The sequence below is a fragment of the Colobus angolensis genome, unplaced genomic scaffold (assembly GCF_000951035.1).
Source record: "Colobus angolensis palliatus isolate OR3802 unplaced genomic scaffold, Cang.pa_1.0 Scaffold302, whole genome shotgun sequence".
In the NCBI taxonomy this organism is placed as follows: domain Eukaryota; kingdom Metazoa; phylum Chordata; class Mammalia; order Primates; family Cercopithecidae; genus Colobus; species Colobus angolensis.
In genome coordinates, this window is record NW_012116289.1 from 2,598,181 (window position 1) to 2,617,943 (window position 19,763).

The window sequence follows — 19,763 nt, forward strand, 5'->3', positions numbered from 1 at the left end:
CATTTTGCCTTGGCCCCTTCTCTCCCCTAGTAGTGTCACTTTACATAAGTAAAGTGCTGGCACCTGTTGGTAAGAATGAGAGAAGAAACCAGCCTTTTATGGAAGCAGTAAAAAATGTTCATAAAAAAATCTAAAACAGTAGTTCTTAAGCTATTATTGGATCATGGAACTCTTTAAGAATGTGAAAGCTATAAACCGCCTCTCTGCGCCCCCCCCCCAAATGCATTCATGCATAAACACATAACACTTTGATTATCAGGCATTTTAGGGTAAAGCAAGATCCCTGTCCTGGGGGAATAGCCAAGAATGTATCATACCCTGAAGTTCATCATCTCCTTCTTTTCATATGGGTCCGCTAAATACTGCAGCCCCCATCTCAATCTGTCCTGACCATTTAATGTGTGCCAGGCACTGCTCAGTACATTTTATATGTAGATATAATAATACATTGAATCTTCCAGCAGCCCTAATAGGACTAATGTTTTTTGCCTGTTTTAAATGAGGAAATTTAGTCGCCAAAATATTAAGGACCTTTCCTGTGTTTATCCAGCTAGGAACTGACAGGTGCTTGGTGTTCCACGCATGTTGATGTACTTGTTGCTATGTTCATATATGGAAGGAGAGTGAGTAGATAGGGGAAGATGGTTTCATCAACCCATCAGTCTGTCAAGTGGAGTCAGACCACAGGTAGTTGAATTAAACAGTCATCACAATAATTAAAGTCAAATTGAAAAGGCGTTTTGGGGTGGTAGGGTGAATTATTAATAATACTATTTGGGAAGTTTGAGCTAAGAAAAAGCTCATCACAAAATGCCCCATTGGTTGCCCCTTTATGTTATGTGCGATGCACCATCTCATTCCTGTAGCATTTTTACCTGGTATGATTTGGGTCAATTTACCTAGGAGACCAGTTCCTCCTGGGCCATCTGGGAGAGGTGACAGGTCACCAGTGTCCCATGGCTGCCCTTTGCTTGCATTTTCCAGGAATGATTTGCAGTGGCCAAAGCAATGGGGAGGGCAATGAACAACCAGGAACCACCAGGCAGCCAGTTTGGGGGTGCCTGTGAACTGCAGTGGCTGCAGGAATCACCAGGGCTACCATGCTTTCTCAAGACCTGTGAGCAGGGGAGGTGGGCCCAGCTCAGAAATAGAAACTGTGTTCCTCAGAGTTTGAGGGAGAATTGATGACTGCTAGGGCAATGTGGAGCTGGATGAGTGTGTGAATCCTCCACTCCCGGTTCAGCCACTGCATCTCCCCTTGTATCTGTTTTATAAATGGATTCACAATGAAGATGTAACAATAAAAATGAGAAGGAAGGGGTTAGGCTGCTAGAAGGAAGAAGAAAAGCTATTCATCTTATCAGGGTGTCTTATCTGACATAAAAAAATAAGCAAGATTGCATTGCTAAGTGGAAAGGAATCTGTAGGGGTCATGGTAACAGGTTTTTAAAACGTGGGTTCTTGGCTATGTTTGCCTAGTATTATGCACTTTCTAGTATTATACTAGGTATGTAAATGTGTAGAAGACATTTTAACAAGTGTACAAAAAATGTACTACAGGGACAATATAGCAGATCTCATTTTACATCGATGCTGTCCAATGGAAATATGATGCAAGTTATGTATGTAATTTTAGTTTTTCTAGTAGTTCACCTGAAAAAAAGTTAAAAGAAACAGGCCAGTTAATTTTAATAATATGTATTATTTTACCCACTATGTCCAAATCATTATTTCAACTTTTCTACAAAACTACACATTTTCTACAAAACTATTTTTCTACAAAACTACAAAATTTCTACAAAACTATTAACAAAATATTTACATTGAATTTTTCATGTTAAGTCCTTGAAATATGACATGTGTTTTACATTTACAACACAACTCAATTTGGATACTGGATTTTCACAGGAAATCTGTATTTAGATCTCATAAAATTCATAGTTAAAAAAGTAGATTCATGTGCACAAGTTGTTCCAAACATACATCAAAGTTTTCCAATAACTGAATTGAGTATTGGTTTTTAAATTTAAATGAGCTAAAATTAAATAAAATTTACAATTCAGCTGCACAGTCACACTCACCACACTCACTCACCAAGGCTTCCCTAGCCACGTGTTTAGTGGCTACTCTACTGGATAGTGTGGCACTAGGATCTCAGAACATTCCTCGCACACTAGGCCAGTAAATTCTCTCACTCTATCATCATTCCATGGCACCTCTATCTCTTTTACCTCCACAAGGTACCTGGACCACCTGCTCTGGTAACAGAGAAACAGAATATTAGTATTCACAAACATATTAACTTTTGCTTTCACCATTGCTCATAGTGAACTCAAGATGGACAGCTGAATCTTAGTTTCTCCATTACACTGTTTGGAATAGTATGCTGTTTTCTCATGCAGAAAGTCAGTACTCATCCATCTGTGGCATTTCTTTCTTAATCCTTACTTATCTTGGCCCTGCTATTTACTGTGCTCTGTGGCCCCCTCTGTTAACTCAGTATGGAACGTGGGTTTAATTTTAATTATAAACAAACCATAACTGAGAAGGTAACTCTGTTACAAGCGGATAATTCTTCATGAAGACAAGTATAAATTCAGGCTAAGGAGTGATTTAATTGCTATCATCTCATTCAATTCTGCAAATTTTGTTGAGCGAGAAAATATTGACTAAATAATTCTTTCAGTTAATTTGGTCTTCAAATCCGTGCCTTCAATACCAGATATTACCCTATATCTTCACTCCCCAAAAGATATATTTTAATGTAAAACTCACCATGAAAAAGTAATCAATCTCTTCAATAACTACATCAAAACCATCCTGCAAAGCCTTCCTAGAGGCAACTAGTCTTAGTCTCCTAATGATGTCCCCAATTGATGATTTCACCCAAATCAAATGGGGGAAATGAGTGAACTTTGGAAAAGTTTAAGAGGACTGAGCTTAGAGTGAGCTTTGGCCTTCATTTGGCCTCCATTTGCCAAAGCTCACTCTAAGCTCAATCCTCTTAAACTTTCCTTTGATAAAGAGCTCTATTAAGAATTCCACAAAACATTAAGAAAAAAGAAATCCATGTGGTTGAATACCATCTTTCCTATCAGGAATGCCTTCCGACCCAATGGTCCCCATTTCCTGCATTTTGGACAGAATTCCGAAGAATGCCTCGTGAATGTTTGTTGGAGTAAATTGTGTGGGTCCTTTACAACTTCTTTCTTTTGATAATATTACTTAACTTTTTGTAGTGAAGCAACACTGGTGGAACAAATAGATTAAACCATAGGCAGGGTTGAATCTCAGAGCAAGATGAATTGCTTTGCGTGTCTGCTGATTTTCAGCCAAGCCAAGGCCTAATACTCTCAGTCATGAGTGGAAATTAGTGATTTGGGATTTCGGTGAGTGCAGAGATGCAGGGAAGTAGCTGAACATCACATACGTAGAATTATCATTACAGAAAGTATCTTTGGATTACCACAGGATTTGGAAGTCTGCTAATTTGCTAGCTCATTTCAAGCAATCTGTGATATTCTAGAAATAACGACTAGAAAAGTATTCATATGATGACGAGCAGTAATCTAGAATCCAAGGATTTAGAGTGTGGTTTCTAGTTTAGCAACTAAGTTTTGCAAGTTATTTGACCTTTGTGATTCTCAGCAACTTTACATGGGTAAACTGAAGTTTAGACTTGGTGACTTCCTATGGCATATATGTGTCAAACTTCTGAACTATCTATCCGTCTGTCTTCTGGCGCCCATGTTCCATTGAAAATAACAGTCTTTCCCGGTGTATCCAGATCGAACTTCAGAATCCTTCTTAACACAGCACTTAGTCAACCACTAGTGAGATATCAGAATTGTCTTACAGCTGAAACTGATTTTTCATCCCTCTCCTATGTCCTTGCTTCAGCTCAGGGCCTTGTGCATGACTTTGAAAAGAAGCATACAGGGAATTATCATCAGTATGCAGGGTTTTGGTGATAAGGCAGACAGCTCTTTACTCATCCTCTTGCTCAGCTGTTCCATGGAGGTGTTGCCATCTGACAAGGAGGGCTGCAGCCTTGCACTTTGGGAGCTCACTTCTCTTTTCCTTTGAGCTGTAAGTGATGAGAGACCTGTCAAGGAGAGCTGTTCACTGGCATCATTCCCAGACCTGGAAGTATAATGAAATAAAATTTCTTTCCAACTTGGTTGGAATTCTTGCAGCTGAACATTTAAGATAGCATCTGGGGCAGTTCTGACATCCACTTGCCTGGTTGGAAAGAAGCACCCATCAGCTAATGGAACTCAGGCCTTCACACTGGTAGCCCAAGTCAGGCTGCTCTGGGCAACTCAGTTCTAACTAGTCTTCCAGGTCACAGGTCCCAGCAGGTGAGATGGAGCCCCCTCCTTGCCTAATGAGCCAGCAATTTGAAGTCTGCATTTCAGAAACTTTGTCATATACAAAGAGGGATATCAAAGCAGGAGCTGGTTTGAAAACCACCAACATTGGTACTGTCCCTAAACCTAGACTACTTCATGCTGAAGGTTCCAGGGCACTCTTTCTAGTATCATGAGGGTAGTAGCAGGGCCACACCTTTTAGCTTTAGAGAATGATGGCGGGATAAAAGCCACATCCTAGATTCCCTGAGCCAGGGTCAAATATCTGGGCAAAGCAGGCATAAGAAGCTTTGCAAAGACCACCTTATGAGCCATCCTTCTATCGCCTCTAAAATTTTCTGAGAACTGGGTAGAGGGACTCCTTAATCTCTCTGAACCTTAGCTTCCTCATCTGTAGAAAGAGAAGTAGGTACGTTTCCCATGAGGCTGTTAACAAATGAAAATATGAATGATGTCTGTGTGAGTGATTACTAAATTAGAATATGTATGTGAGGAGAAAATAGTCTGATTCCATCCCTTGGGTAGAAGCCATTTATTTTTCGTGTCTCACAGAATGTCTAGTTCTGCTCTTTTGCCATGGAAGGGCCTCTCTACTTTCAGATTATTCTCCTAAATAATCCTGAGACACCACTCCAACCCTGCTAGCATTTGTGGCCACCCAGAGGGAAAGGCACTACACTTAAAACCCAGGGCCTGGGTCAAGTTTCAGCATAGCCACCAAGTAAGATTTAGGTTTCGCCATGTTGCCTCTCCAATCTTTAGTGTTTTTTCTCCTGGATAAAATATAGATCTTATCAACTCTATCTGGTACATAGAAATGTTTAGAGAGCACATTTATTAATATATCCCATGTACTCTGTGGATTGTAAAATAAGATCTTACTATTATGCTTCAAATCTAGTATCTCCTAACTCAGCCTTGTTTATTAAGGAGGAATAATTGGAAACCTATTTCTAGGGTAGCAGAAGCTCCAGAATGTGGAGCTACAGTGATGTGTAGTTTCCTGCTTTTGGAAGCCAGTCAACATCAAATGATATTGTGCTTCTAGGGAGATGCCTGGCGGCATTCAAGAAGGCTGTGACCTGCCATAAATAATTGGTGGCTTTTACATTTGTAAGTCAAGATGTTTTTGGTCTCGGCAGATGGCCCATAAATCTTTCTGGATAGCTGAGCTTTTGCCATCCTACCCCAACTCTTTCTTCTTCTTGAAGGCATAATATTTGAGAAACGTGTACATTTTTGGTTCTTTCACATGCAGATTCCCAGCCACTTCTTGATGACTTTCTTCTCCACCCCTCCTCCACTCCCGCTGGCCATGCACTTCATACCCATGATGTATTCTGTCGAGAGGAGAAGAGGTGATTCCTTTCTCTGTCACATCTGGACATCTATTTGATATAAACCTATAGCATCCTAGATCTTGAAGTAACCTGAGTCATAGGATGTCAGATAGATTTCATCTGGTGACAACTTAGGCCCTCTGGTGTGACCTCTTGGGGCTGTACATCTGGGCTCCATGAGCCAACAGGGAGTGAGGGGAGGGTAGTAGCATGCAGTTACCTTATTACAGGTAAAGAAAGTGAGGTTCAGAGACCGTCATTGACTTGCTAATATCCACTATTAACAAGAGACAGAGTTCACATTTTCTTGCTCAATTTATTCAACAACCAGTGTTTGCTGAATGCCAATCCTTTATCAGGTACTGTTCTAGGCCTTGGGATTCCCAGTTGTGAGTATATATGGATTAACCTGCATGGAGATCTATTTTTCAGGCAATCATTCGCCTCAACGTTGGAATACCCCGGAATATGGAAGCTACAATAAGAAAAATTTTCAACAAACCACATTTATTTATGTATTCACTAAGTCATCTGTGCATTCACCTATGCATTCATTTCCATGCCTGTTTACATAAAGAAAACTTGTCCACTTTCAAAAACTGGGCCTTTGTAAGAGTTGTTGGAAAACTACTTGAAAGTAATCGGTGAAAACAAATTGTCCGACAGCTGTCTCTGCCTTCCGCCCTCCTTCCCCTCTAAACACCCAAGAGAAACTGAACTGTAAAAACAAATTCAAGAGGTGTACACTACCCTAGTCTTACAAAGCAACCTACAAGTAGAATTTGGGTGGACCAAATTTTTTCTACTTTATCAAACGTTTCTGAACTGTTAGAACCGTTAAAGGAGAAAGAATTTGCACCTGTGGTGATCTGGCACTGTTGCAGTTCCATGTGACTTGGGTAGAAGTATATATAAATGGCAATGGAAATGAAAGTCTCTCAGCCCCAAGTTTGAACACTGTAGGTAAATATACAATAATCCTACCCACTGTGTGTGGTGATCTGCCTCTACCACTCTGACTCCCCATTACTTGCTTCAAGGCCAGACCAATGTCAGAAACACTTGCACTGATAGTTTTAAAAGCTGCACTCTCTGTGTGCCAGGCATTTTGCATATTCCTTTAGTGGGATTTCTTAAACCTTTTTAAAATTTTTCAGTATAGTGATTATTTTAAAATTACCACGTGGCATGCTCTATCAAGCAACAAGTTTTATTGAAGAGTACATCCTCCTATGCTCAAAGGATAGAGGGCCAGACTCAGGGAGACTCCAATTCTCAGTCTCTGTCCTTTTCCTAACAGTTTCAGTAGCGTGTTGAAAGCAGTGTTAAAAGGCACTGTGTCCCCTTTTATAGATAAGGAAACAGACACAGAGAGCGCTAGCTTATTATCCGGTTAGTAAGTGGCAGAGTGAAGTTCAAATTCAAGTGTGTCTGATTCCCAAGCCCACGTTTTTACTGAGGTCAGGTGCCTCCATTTCAACACCAACTGTACGTAGATCTACAGCTAATACCCTGGAAAAGTAATCTTCAACCTGGGTGCTCATTCTTCTGAAGGGTGTGAAGACCTTTCAAGGGAAAAGAAGGCATGGATAATTAGCCTCACAATAATCCATTTTCAGATTCTCAGCTTCCACACGTACATTAAAACTGATCATCTTACAACCGCACCTGTGGCTTTCACACCAACTTTTCCCAACCGCTCTTCTCTCTCTTGATAAAAGAAAGCCCCCCGCTCACCTCCATCAGATCTTACTATGGTGTGTTGCCCAAAGTATATAAACGTTTTCTGAGAGCCAAACAAAAGGACTTGTGACCTATCGTTTAAATAAGGAACGATAAGTGGGTCCCTGTTACATTAAGAGATGCATTCCCAATGGGATACTTCTCTTGGGTTTGGAAATTATGTATCAAAATTAGTAATAAAGTCATGTTTAAATTAGTTTATATTAATAATAATAATGCTGTTAAGCTCAATCAAGAAGAAAAGTTTTATTAGAGCCTTCTGTTCACAGGAAGTATTTTTTAAGTTAGATTTTAGTGTGTATGTGTTTTTGTTTCAGAGAAGTATGATAGGATGATTAATAAAAGACTTTTAAGCATAAAATTCCATTATGATAAAATTCTGTATGAGTAGGATTGAGGTAGAGTGGGGAAAATGGGAAATAAAATGGGAGTTTGGGTTCTAGGTCAGGCATTAGAGGATGATGGCCTGTGGCCCGCTGCCTGGATTTGTAAATACATTTTATTGGGACACATCTGTACCTATTTTTCTGTGTACTGTCTGTGGCTGCCTTCATACTGCAGTGGCACAGTTAAGTAGCTGTGACAGAGACTGCCTAGAAAGCCTAAAATATTTAGTATTGGGGCTTTTACATAAATCCTATTGACCACTATTCAAGGAGGAAAATAATGATTACGATTTCCAACTATTCGAGTAGAGATTATTCATGTATTTTTAAGTGAGTCATATGGATCTCAAATTACTATTGTATGTATATTCAACTATATATTTAAAAGATGGCATACAGTTTTATCTTTTTATTTTTGAGACAAGTGTCACTCTATTGCCCAGGCTGGAATGTAGTGGCACGATCTCGTCTCACGGCAACCTCCGCCTCCCTGGTTCAAGCGATTCTCCTGCCTTAGCCTCCCAAGTAGCGGGGATTACAGGCATGCGCCACCACACCTGGCTGAGTTTTCTATTTTTAGTAGAGACATGGTTTCACCATGTTGGTCAGGCTGGTCTGGAACTTCTGACCTCAGGTGATCCACCCGCCTCAGCCTCCCAAAGTGCTGGGAGCACTCCCAAGTGCTCACATCTATAGACGTGAGCCACAGCACCCGGCCAGTTTTATCTTTTAAATGTCAATGATATTCTTTGAAACTATTTCAACTTTGATGAAAATTTTCTGTTGTTTTGTTTTGTTTTTGAGACTCGCTCTCACCCAGGCTGGAGTACAGTGGTATGATCTCAGCTCACTGCAACCTCTGCCTCCTGGGTTCAAGCAGTTCTTCTGCCTCAGCCACCCAAGTAGCTGGGATTACAGGCATGTAATATTAGAGACAGAGTTTCACCATGTTGCCCAGGCTGACCTCGAACTCCTGACATCAAGTGATCTGCCTACCTTGGCCTCCCAAAGTGCTGGGATTACAGGTGTGAGCCACCATGCCTGGCCTGATGAAAAACTTCAACTGTTGACTTAAAAATGTCTGAGTGATACATACAGTTTTTAAAATAGGGAATGGGGAAGTCACTGCCTTAGAAGACAGGATCACCAGTGTGGCTTCCATAGTTCAAGACCATCCTAATGATGGTCCAGAGCTTGTTTCCTTCTCATGGGGCAAATTGAGGCCTATGTGGGCATCTCAGCCCTCACTCAGGCTATTGTTCTGCAACTTAGAGGGTAGCTGATAGAGACATAGGGCCCTAATGGGACAGTATCAAAGCACAGTCCTCCTAAATGTCAGGCCTCAGTTATGCAGATCAGAAAAATTTTCCCTATACTAGCACTTCTAATTAGCCAGCTAGGGTAGAAAAAGAACAGCAGTCTCCCTCCAGGAAGCGGAAGGCTGGCTTTTTATCAGGATGTACCTGTAGGATGGATGGGAGCCTGCACCATGCTCTGGCTTTACCAATTAGGTTGTACCACTCAAGTGGACATTTAAGTCTGCTTAGAAACCTTGATGCGTGTTATAGATTGAAATATGTCCTCCTCAAAAATATATACTGGAGTCCTAGCCAGCCGTGGGTGGCTTACACCTGTAATCCCAGCACTTTGGGAGGCCGAGGTGGGTAGATCACCTGAGGTCAGGAGTTCGAGACCAGCCTGGTCAACATGTCAAAACCCTGTCTCTACTAAAAATACAAAAAATTAGCCAGGCATGATGGTGGGCACCTGTAATCCCAGCCGCTCAGGAGGCTGAGGCAGGAGAATCGCTTGAACCCAGTAGGTAGAGGTTGCAGTGAGCCGAGATCGCACCATTGTACTCCATCCAGCCTAGGCAAATATATGAATATATAGACATAGATATATAGATATAGATTGAAGTCCTAACCTCAGAAAGTTCCCTTTATTTTGAGATAGGGTCTTTACAGGGGTAATCAAGTTAAGATGAGGACATCTGATGGACCCTAATCCAGTATGACTAGTGTCCTTATAAAAAGGGAATATTGGATGCAGAGACAGACATGCATAGAAGGAAGATGATGTAAAGAGACACAGGGAGAAGATGGTCATCTACAAGCCAAGGAGAAAGGCCTGGAACAGAGACCCTTACAGCGTTCAAGAGGAACCGACCCTGCTAATGCAGACTTCCAGCCTCCAGAACTGTGAGACAATGAATTTCTGTTGTTTAAACCACCCAGTGTGCCATACTTCATCATGGCAGCCCTGGCAAACTGATAGAGTGCGCTCAAAAGCACAGTTTCTTTTCATGGACTTTCCAAAGCCCAGGGACTTCTGTTTCTTTTAGCTGTGTTTTGAAATTGCCACATGGCATGGGCCATCAGAATAGGAATTGTTGTCTCCTTCCCCTAAGAGCAGTTAAGGTCAAAGACTGGAGCCAGAGCTCTTGGGTTTAAATCCCATTAGCTGTGTGACCTCTGGCCCAAATGGTGTCTCTTATAAAATAGAATAATAATACCTGCTTCTTAGATTACTTGGAGGACCAAGTGAATTAATAACATGTAAAATTCTTGGTGCTCGGCACATAAGTGCTCGACAATGAAACGTTCATTGCCATTGTTGGGGGGCCAGAAAGCAAGCAGTGCCTAAGAGCACCCCAGATTCATGAATCACACAGCAAGAGAAAGCCTGCATGCTCCCCTGGAATTCTAGAAGTTTTATTTGTGAAATTACCTTACAAATGTTGGAGAGGTTTTAAAAAAATCTCTGCTTGTCTTTTCTCTTGTTTTATCCTGTCTTATTCTTGGAAAAGTTAATATTTGAGAATAGCTGGCATGTCCTATTAATCCTTTTTTTAAAAAAAGGATCCACTCTGACGCCAGTTGGCAGTTAGGTTTCATCAGTCACTGGAGATTATGGATTAACTCTCTGATCTTTTACCCTTCGAGCTAATTAGCCTCTGGACAAATACCGCTAGTCACAGAGGCCAAGCACAGCTGACCAAACACATTTCAAAGAGTAAATTTAGTGAGTAAATAACACCACACTTAGATCTCTTGGTAATACTGCTTTTCTGAATCACTGGAATCTGGATGTTTCCTTCCCAGGGAGAGGTGGAAGTGTAATGTTTACAACCCTTCAAAGCAATAGAAAAAAATGTAACAAATTAAGTCAGCTACTTCTTCCCTTAACTCCTCCTGTTGCCCCATTTAAAATGATTTCTTTTCTTATGTCTTCAAATAACAAGCTCAGTTTGACTTTAAATGGCTTAAGTGTATCCTTTGGGACGGTTGTTTAATAGACCTGTCTCAAAGGGAGGCTTCCCTGGATGCCCAGCTGAAATGTAATTTTTCTCAGTTTAATTTAATTATCACCACCTGCCAAAACTTTCTCTCACCTCCACAAAGCACCTTGAACAGTTCATGCCTCACCTTGGTGGTAAGGCCTGTTAAGTACTTGTAGATAATTATTCTCTTAATGTTTGGTGAAACTTAGTATTTCTAGAACTTTCGTTTTTTGCTGAAGAAGACTTCTCCAGGTAGTGCTTTCCAATCTCCCTTCAAGTTGAAATGAGTCATACACACAACTTCACCAGTGAGGCCTCCATACCTAGGTTTCCACAGCTGCAGGGAGAACATGTCCCAAGGGCCCATCTCCTTGGCAATGGCAGTGAGGATGGTGTGTGCATCCTGATGTCCAGCTCTGTCGGGCACCAGGTAGCTGGAATGGCAAGGCTCCTGGCCTCTCCCCTGATATCTCCCTCATGTGAGCAGCCTTATACTCTGCATCCATGTTCTGAATGCCATGTTTCTTCCTAATCCCACAGTTCAGAGTTCTGGAGAAGCAGGAGTTTCAGATTGAGTGACCAGCTCTGACGTTGCACAACCACATACCTAAGTAACTCAGGTTTTGTTTTTTGTTCTTGCATTCAGGAAAAGAGAAGACAGGAAACTATTGTGCTCTTATTTCAGAAGAGTGGTAAAAGTGTGGTCATTTTGTCACTTGTTACCAGTATTCAGTGATTCAACAAAACCTTTATCAAGTGAATACTAGGTGCCTAGTAATATGCCAGGGACATGGAAGGAATTCAAAAAGAATACAATCCAGCGTTTGCTCTCAGGGATCTTAGAAAATAGTGAAAAGTTTATAAGGTTGTAAGCAACATTAGCTAGTTAACCACAGAGGGGGAAGCCTCCAGTGGACTAAGTTACAGGCCACTGTTTTGTGGCTACCACATTTGGAAACAGCACACTCCACACTGGCATGGTTTTCCCAACCAGGTTATCATGTCTGCTGCCCAGCCACATCTGGATAAATTGTGTAATATGATTTTATTGTATAGAATGCAGTGCATCTGTGTGTGTTTGACGAAGGAAGATTACCAAGAAATAGTTCATGGAATAAAGAAGGTATTAGGACAGCATACAGCTGGGGTGTATGTGTGTGGTGTGTGCGTGTGTATGTGTATTAAGTGTATGAATATATTTGTGTGTGTGTGTGTGTGCATGTGTATGTGTGTTTGCATGTATAAGGAAAGCCTGAAAAATGAATACAATGCTATCAAGAGTGGATAATGCTGGAGAATGAGACTGGAGAATCCAGATGAAGAGGTTTATTTTTAGTATAGTATTCTTCGGTACATATTTTTACTATTGGTATGTTTTGACTTTTATAATAATTTTATTTAACCATTAAAGTAGATTTTTGAAAAATATAAATCTTGTTAAAATATTAATAAAAGTTAAACCCCTTACAATAATATGAATAGGAAAGTGACTAAAGGGGTTCATAAAGGGAATGTTTTACTCTTGACTTTAATTATTAAAGAAATATGATTTATTTAGAGTTTGTTTTGGAAATATTTAAAGCAGTGGTTTTCATCCTTTGCTGAATATAGTCACCGGTTGAGTCTTTTAAAAATTGAGACCCAGCTCCAGAATGATCCCAGACTTTCTAAGCCAGAATTTCAAGTGAGGCTTCAGCAAGTGTGTTTTTAAACAGCACACACACACACAGAACCCACATACTACACAGATATACCACCAGCAGCTTCCTCAGTCAATCCTGGTGTGCACCAACTTAAGGCATAAAACCAGGGAAGTGATGAAAGTCGGGGGAAGCAGTTGTGGCTATAAACATACTGAGTTAAACTTCTTGTGAAATGACAGATCGTAAATTGGGTTGAAAAACAATATACAATATCATGAATATTGAGTTTACCACATATCATTATCACCCAAATATGAGAAAAAACTAGAAATGCAAGGAGAAATGAACAAAAATATAGCTGGACTGACATTCATTACACTATTACTCTATTATGTTAAAATATAATATATAGAATACTTCAGTAATATAACATGTCAACTAATAGGTACATATTGACTTGATACCTTTAAATATAGCTGTAATGGCGTATCTTTACATTGTAACTGTATTGTGTTAAAATATATAGAATACTTTAATAATATAATTAATGTGTCAACTAATAGGTAGGAACACACTGAATTGACACCCTCCACTGAGAGTAGGCCTTATTTTTCAGTATCCATGCAACTTTTTCAAAAATGCATCACTTACATAGCTAAAGATCCTCAGTAAATTCTCAAAGGCTTTTAAATAACCATTGAACCAAAGAGGAAATCTAAACTACTACTAAAGATTAGAAAAATGATGACAGTGAGAACATCGCATGCCAAAACTTATGGGATATAGCCAAAGCTGCCCTCAAATGGTATATTTGTAGCCCCGAAATTACTATTTTTTAATTATGTATATAGAAAGAATAAAAACAAATGAACTCAGGATATAACTCATGTTCGAAAACAACAACAAAAGCACCCAAAGAATACAAAAGGAAAGATAATAAAAGGCAATAAACTAGAAAATAAAAGAAATAATAGAATCAATAAGTGAATCTAAGAACTATTTCTATTAAGGCAATTATTTAATAGAAATAATTGACAGTTGACATTGACAGTCTATCAAACAAAATATAGAGAAAACATAAGAGTTAACAAAATTTAATTGAAAATGACAGAGACATGGAGCTGATTAAAATTTAATTAATGAATTTAATCGGTGGCAATATGCGTGTGCTTTACAAAGCTCAATTAGTACACACAGACACACATGCCTGCACAAACAAAATAACCATAGGCTACCTGTGAATAATATATTTGGGATAAAATATATACATTGCTAATAAAGCAAAGTATCATACTTTGCCAGTTGAAATATAGATTAGTACAGTCTTTCTGAAAGTGGCAATGTGTATTAAGAACTCAAAATTTTCTGTGATATTTATCCTTCTATTCCAAGTCAAAGAGTTCATCCTAAGAAAATCAGAAGTGCAGAATAAATATTCTTTGATATTTTAAGAGACCTTAGGAAGACTCATGTCATGGGAGTGAGCTGATGATACGAATGGTTGTGGGGAGAAGTAAAACCAATATTTCATCTAGAAAAAATAGCATGGAATTATAAACTTAAAAATAATTCTGCAAGACTCTACACCACAGTGCTAACACTCATTATTGGAGTGTAAGGATTACAAGTGATTTTTAACTTCTTCCTTTTATTTTTATATTTCTTCCTAATATTATTCAATTGGAAGGTAATATTTCTGTAATTCAATAATAAAATTACTAAAACAAAAACTTAATGTAAACATAATGGAAGGGTTATAATAACAGGCAAAGCAAATAAAAAAATCATGCCTGCATAATATATCAAGACTGAGGATGCCACCAAATCCTAATGTTCCCCAGTTAGTTTGTTTACTTTCAATTTCCCTAAAAGGGGCATGAATGAGAGGTGGAGGGAAGATATTAGCTCGGATGTGTTCCCTTTCCAAAGCCTGAATTCTTTTTTATTTCATATTTCCATCATTGGGTCTTTTATCATTAATCTCTAAGATGTCAGCTGTTCATCGCCAGGTGCCTAAATCCCTACCAGAAACTCCTTTCAGTGTTACCTATCCAGGGACATGAATTTCTCTTGGTCTTTCCTTTCTCTGTCCTTTCTGTCCCTGAATCTGAGCTTCTTTCTGGAAGTGGTCAGCAGCACCCTCCCTTTGCCAGAAGTGCAAAGTTTGGCCAACACTCCCCCTAGTGGCAATTTAACAAATTCCTGAACTGACCAACCCAAAAGCCAAGGCCCAGCACTGATGCCACGCTGGGTTAACTGGGGCACTTGTTAATTAAAGACGTATCACTGGACCCTACCTCAGGAGTATGGCCCAGAAATACGTATTCTTTTTTAACAAGCATCTCAAGCATGAGTTTTTGTCCCATTTGTACCCTTCCTTTGTCATTTTTGTGGAATACATAGTGATTGGGATTCAGTGTTTTATAGAAAACTTTATTCCAATTTTTAGTACTGAATGTGAGAAAAAACATTCAAACTTCAAATTGATTGGCCTAGAGCATATAGTTCTATATATTTTAGAGAAGAGAGGCAATATAAGAGTGAATCTCTTGTAAACTTAGTATACATTACTAAAGAGAATAGAAACCAGAGATATTTGTGATTAATATTCTCCAGTGAACACTTGTGAAAAGACTAGCTGCTACTTTATTCTACCTGCAGCCATATCAGTGTATAAATTACAACCAAGCATGTTATATCTTGGCACTGTTGCTTTCTTATTCTCCATTTCTAAGCATCCCCCATACCTGAAATTTGTTCTCCAGTGGCCAGCCAGCCTCTTTGGAGCAGCCTGCTGATTTAATCAACATGCTGCTTATCATGTTTTCCAGATGGTTAATGCATCTCTTAAATAAAACTGGCCCTAATTTGAACTGGTGTTTCTATTCTGGTCCTCTCTGAAGAATAATTTGTCTTATGGTCAAAGTTTATTTTTCATTATTTCGCTCTGGGCTCTGGTGATGTCTTTTTACCACTTCTTTGTTCAAAACTGTCAAGTGGCACATTAATTCAATTCATTGATGCTAATCATCCATGGAGGAAAAAGAAGACAGTTCATATGAATATCAACACATTCCTCAAATCATTTATCACTCACATGTAAAGTTGTAGAGAACAGATTCGTCAGAATTATTGATTGAGAAAGGAAAGAGCCCTTCGTTGTGGGTGGGTGTTTTCTCTTCATTGCTGCTTCTGCTTCGAGAAGGGGTGTCCTTGTCATGTGAAACAGCATTATTTGGGAAGCAGTAGATACAGGCCAGGTTTTTAGGAGTCTCACTTAAAAGCCCGTGGTCTTAATATTCAGTGTTACACAAAGGATTCCAAATATAAATAACCTTCAAGCTGACCCATAGATTCAGGTCTGATTCCCATTTCACAAATGGTTTCCAAGGCATACAGTTAGGTCGTATAAAAGTGACATTAAACTCATATTGGCAGAATGCCATTGTGGCGTGACTTCTGCAATAATGAATGGCTGAAAGTAGGCAAGATAATGTAAGATTTGAATGGGGTTGCATCCTGAAAGGAAGGCAGCCGGAGGTCCTGAGAATTAAATGGAGGAGCTGCAGTAAAAATATGGCTCTATTACACCAAGCATTTTCCTCTTTTCCTTTCCATTACCTGTCTGAGATGATTTGGCAGAGTTTAAAAATAAATGAAGTGTATTCATTTTTCCTTCAGAGTTTTGCTTTGAAGGCATTTGGTAAGGGGAAAAAATGAAATATGAACACAGGCAGCATGGGGGATCAAGACATCAAAATGTAAGCATTATATCCAACATATATATCCTTATGTGGGGACGTATGCTTGCTTCCAATTAAGGTCACATCATATGGGCAGATGTGATGCTTCCAAGCAGTGTTAATAATGATCTGCTAGGTAATGCAGAGGAAATGATGTGTTTGGAATGGGTTTTTTTTTCCCATTTGTACCTTTCCACTGTCATCTTTATGGACTGTAACATGTAGTGATTGGGATTAGGTTTTTCATAGAAACTTGATTTCAATTTTCAGTATTGACTAGAGACAGGATTCTTTTGCAGGCATATCAGTTATGTTGATCATTGTTTTTCACATTTTATTGTAGCTGCCAAATCCTTATTATAAACAGAGTAGAACCCTACATATAAAACCCACGAAAGGGCAACTCTGAGGGAAACCAAGTTGAGCATCTCGGCAATTCCCCTTACTGAGCCATTTTCTCCAGTGCCTCCCTCTCTTTTCCCATAGCCGAGTCCGAAAACAATCTTCTGGGAGAAAGAACAAGGTTTCTTCTGTATAACCTAGGGGAAAAGTGCCTTTAATTATTCATTCATCCTCTGCTGGAACAAATATTTATTCAGTGCCTATGATAAGCCAGGCCCTCCCTCTTCTAGACAATGGGTTGCATCAGTGAGGAGGAAAGACAAGGAGACTGTCCTCAGGGAGGCAGCTGGGGAGGCAGCCAGGCCACCCCAGCCGTGATGCCATGAATACATTAAGAATGGGGAGAAACGGATCTTAGGGAGGGAACTCATGGGGAAAGGATGGGTGGGTAGGGCCTGTGGAAGAAACTGAGATGCTGAGGAAGAGTGGCCACATCAAGAGCTTGGGAAAAAGTGTTTCAGGCCAGGAAAGTTCCTGGAAGCCCAGAGACAGAGGTGTTCAAGGAATGGGAAGATGACCAGAGCCCATCCTGGATGTGGGATGCTGGGGTGATAGTGGCCAAGAGGTCAGAGGGAAGCAAGGCTGGTTGGAGAACATGTACTAGGCTGTGATGGAAACTCAGAAGTTTTCATTTTAAGTTTGCTTTTAACTTTGGTTTGTTTATTATTAAACTTCTTTTTTTTTTTTTTTTTGAGACGGAGTCTTGCTCTGTCGCCCAGGCTGGAGTGCAGTGGCCGGATCTCAGCTCACTGCAAGCTCCGCCTCCTGGGTTCACGCCATTCTCCTGCCTCAGCCTCCCAAGTAGCTGGGACTACAGGCGCCCGCCACCTCGCCCGGCTAGTTTTTTTGTATTTTTTAGTAGAGACGGGGTTTCACCGTGTTAGTCAGGATGGTCTCGATCTCCTGACTTTGTGATCCGCCCGTCTGGGCCTCCCAAAGTGCTGGGATTACAGGCTTGAGCCACCGCGCCCGGCCTATTATTAAACTTCTTACGACTAAGCTGTTTATATTTGTATTCCTTCGACTTCCAAAATGACTTTGTGGTAACTCACGTATGCGTTGTGTATGCACAGGTTCATTTGGTTCATAAAAGCTCGAGACCATGTGGAGGAAGAAGTAAGTAAGTTAACTGTAGGGTACTGTAGATAGTAGGATTGAGAATTTAAAATGTGGTTCTGTGTTCCCCAAAGCCAGAGTAGAAAAAACAAAAAAAGAAAAGAATGGCTTACATAATTCTAATTAGTTAAAAAAGGAAGGCCCTTCATTCTTAAGGAAAGAAACATCTACTACTAAATTCTAAACCTAATGTACAGACTTAAGTTTCCAAATTACGATAGTTCCACTTAAGATTTTCAACTTTATGCTGGTGTGAGAGCGACACACATTCAGTGGAAACCGTACTTTGAGTACCCATACAACCATTCTGGTTTTACTTTCAGTATAGTATTTAATACATTACATGAAATATTTAACCCTTTATTATAAAATATACTGTATGTTAGATGATTTTGCTTACCTGTAGGCTAATGTGGGTGTTCTGAGCATATTTAAGGTAGGCTACACTAAGCTATGATGTTCAGCATTACGTGAATTTTCAACTTAAAATATTTTCCACTTATAATGGGTTTATTGGGACATAACCTCATTATAAGTCAAGGAATATTTGTATTTCACTGAGTCTTACACAATAATTCATCAATAATTCTGTTTATGAATATTAAATGCCAAATATACAAAAACTATTAGCACTCTAGGGAATGTAAGCTTTAATCAGACATAAATTCTGCCTTCCTGGGGCTTGCAATTTAATAGGATATATAAAGAACCTACACAAATAACTATACTACAAGACACCAGATACAAATACTAGTTTTCATAGGATCTAAAGGTAGGTTCTCTAATTGCTTTCTGTCAATTTCAGATGTCGCATTAAAGCATGACTCTGGGACAGTTCAGGGTGAAGGGAAAGAGTTAAAGTAACCAGTCAGGTTTATAGTTTTTCAGTAATCAAGGACTTAACACACAGTACCCAGGGGCAGGGCAGAAGGACAGGGTTTTTTTTGTTTGTTTGTTTGTTTTGAGACAGGGAGTCTCGCTCTGTCGCCCAGCTCTGTCGCCCAGGCTGGAGTGCAGTGGCATGATCTCAGCTCACTGCAAGCTCCGCCTCCCGGGTTCACGCCATTCTCCTGCCTCAGCCTCCTGAGTAGCTGAGACTACAGACGCCCACCACCACACCCAGCTAATTTTTTTGTATTTTTAGTAGAGACAGGGGAAGGGCAGGTTTTATAAGATGTCTTTCAAAGTTGACTCTCTCGGGAGGCTGGGACACACGTGTTCTGTATAACTAATTGAAGACACATTGAATATAGACATATAGGTGACAAATCAACAGTTATGAAATTTCAGTGGTGCTTTTTGTTCCTATTAAGACATGCGTTTTATGTAGAACTAAGTCAAGCTTACAGGTGAAAATTAGAAAAAGTAGACATCCTAAAAGGAAAAATGCCTCTTATCTATCCACCCAAAGAAAAACTGCAAGCATTTTGGTATTTATCTCTTAGACATTTTTCTGTGTATATCTGTATCACACTATCCCAACTGTTCTGTGGTCCCCTTTCTTCACCTCTTTTCACATCAAGACATGCAGTTCAAAGATGCCTTTACTTATTTATTTGTTTGTTTGTTTATTTATTTATTTGAGACCGAGTCTCTCACTGTCACCAGGCTGGAGTGCAGTGGTGCGATCTCAGCTCACTGCAACCTCTGCCTCCTGGGTTCAAAAGACTCTCCTGCCTCAGCCTCCCGAATAGCTAGGAGTACAGGTGCACACCACCACGCCCAGCTAATTTTTGT

At 39.8% G+C, this 19,763-nt stretch overlaps 1 protein-coding gene across 6 annotated transcripts in view; it reads left to right on the plus strand.

Moving 5' to 3' along the window:
• ELMO1 (engulfment and cell motility 1) overlaps nt 1–19,763 on the plus strand; it is a 586,055-nt gene that overhangs the window by 452,131 nt on the left and 114,161 nt on the right. The gene's annotated exons all lie outside the window — the stretch shown is intronic.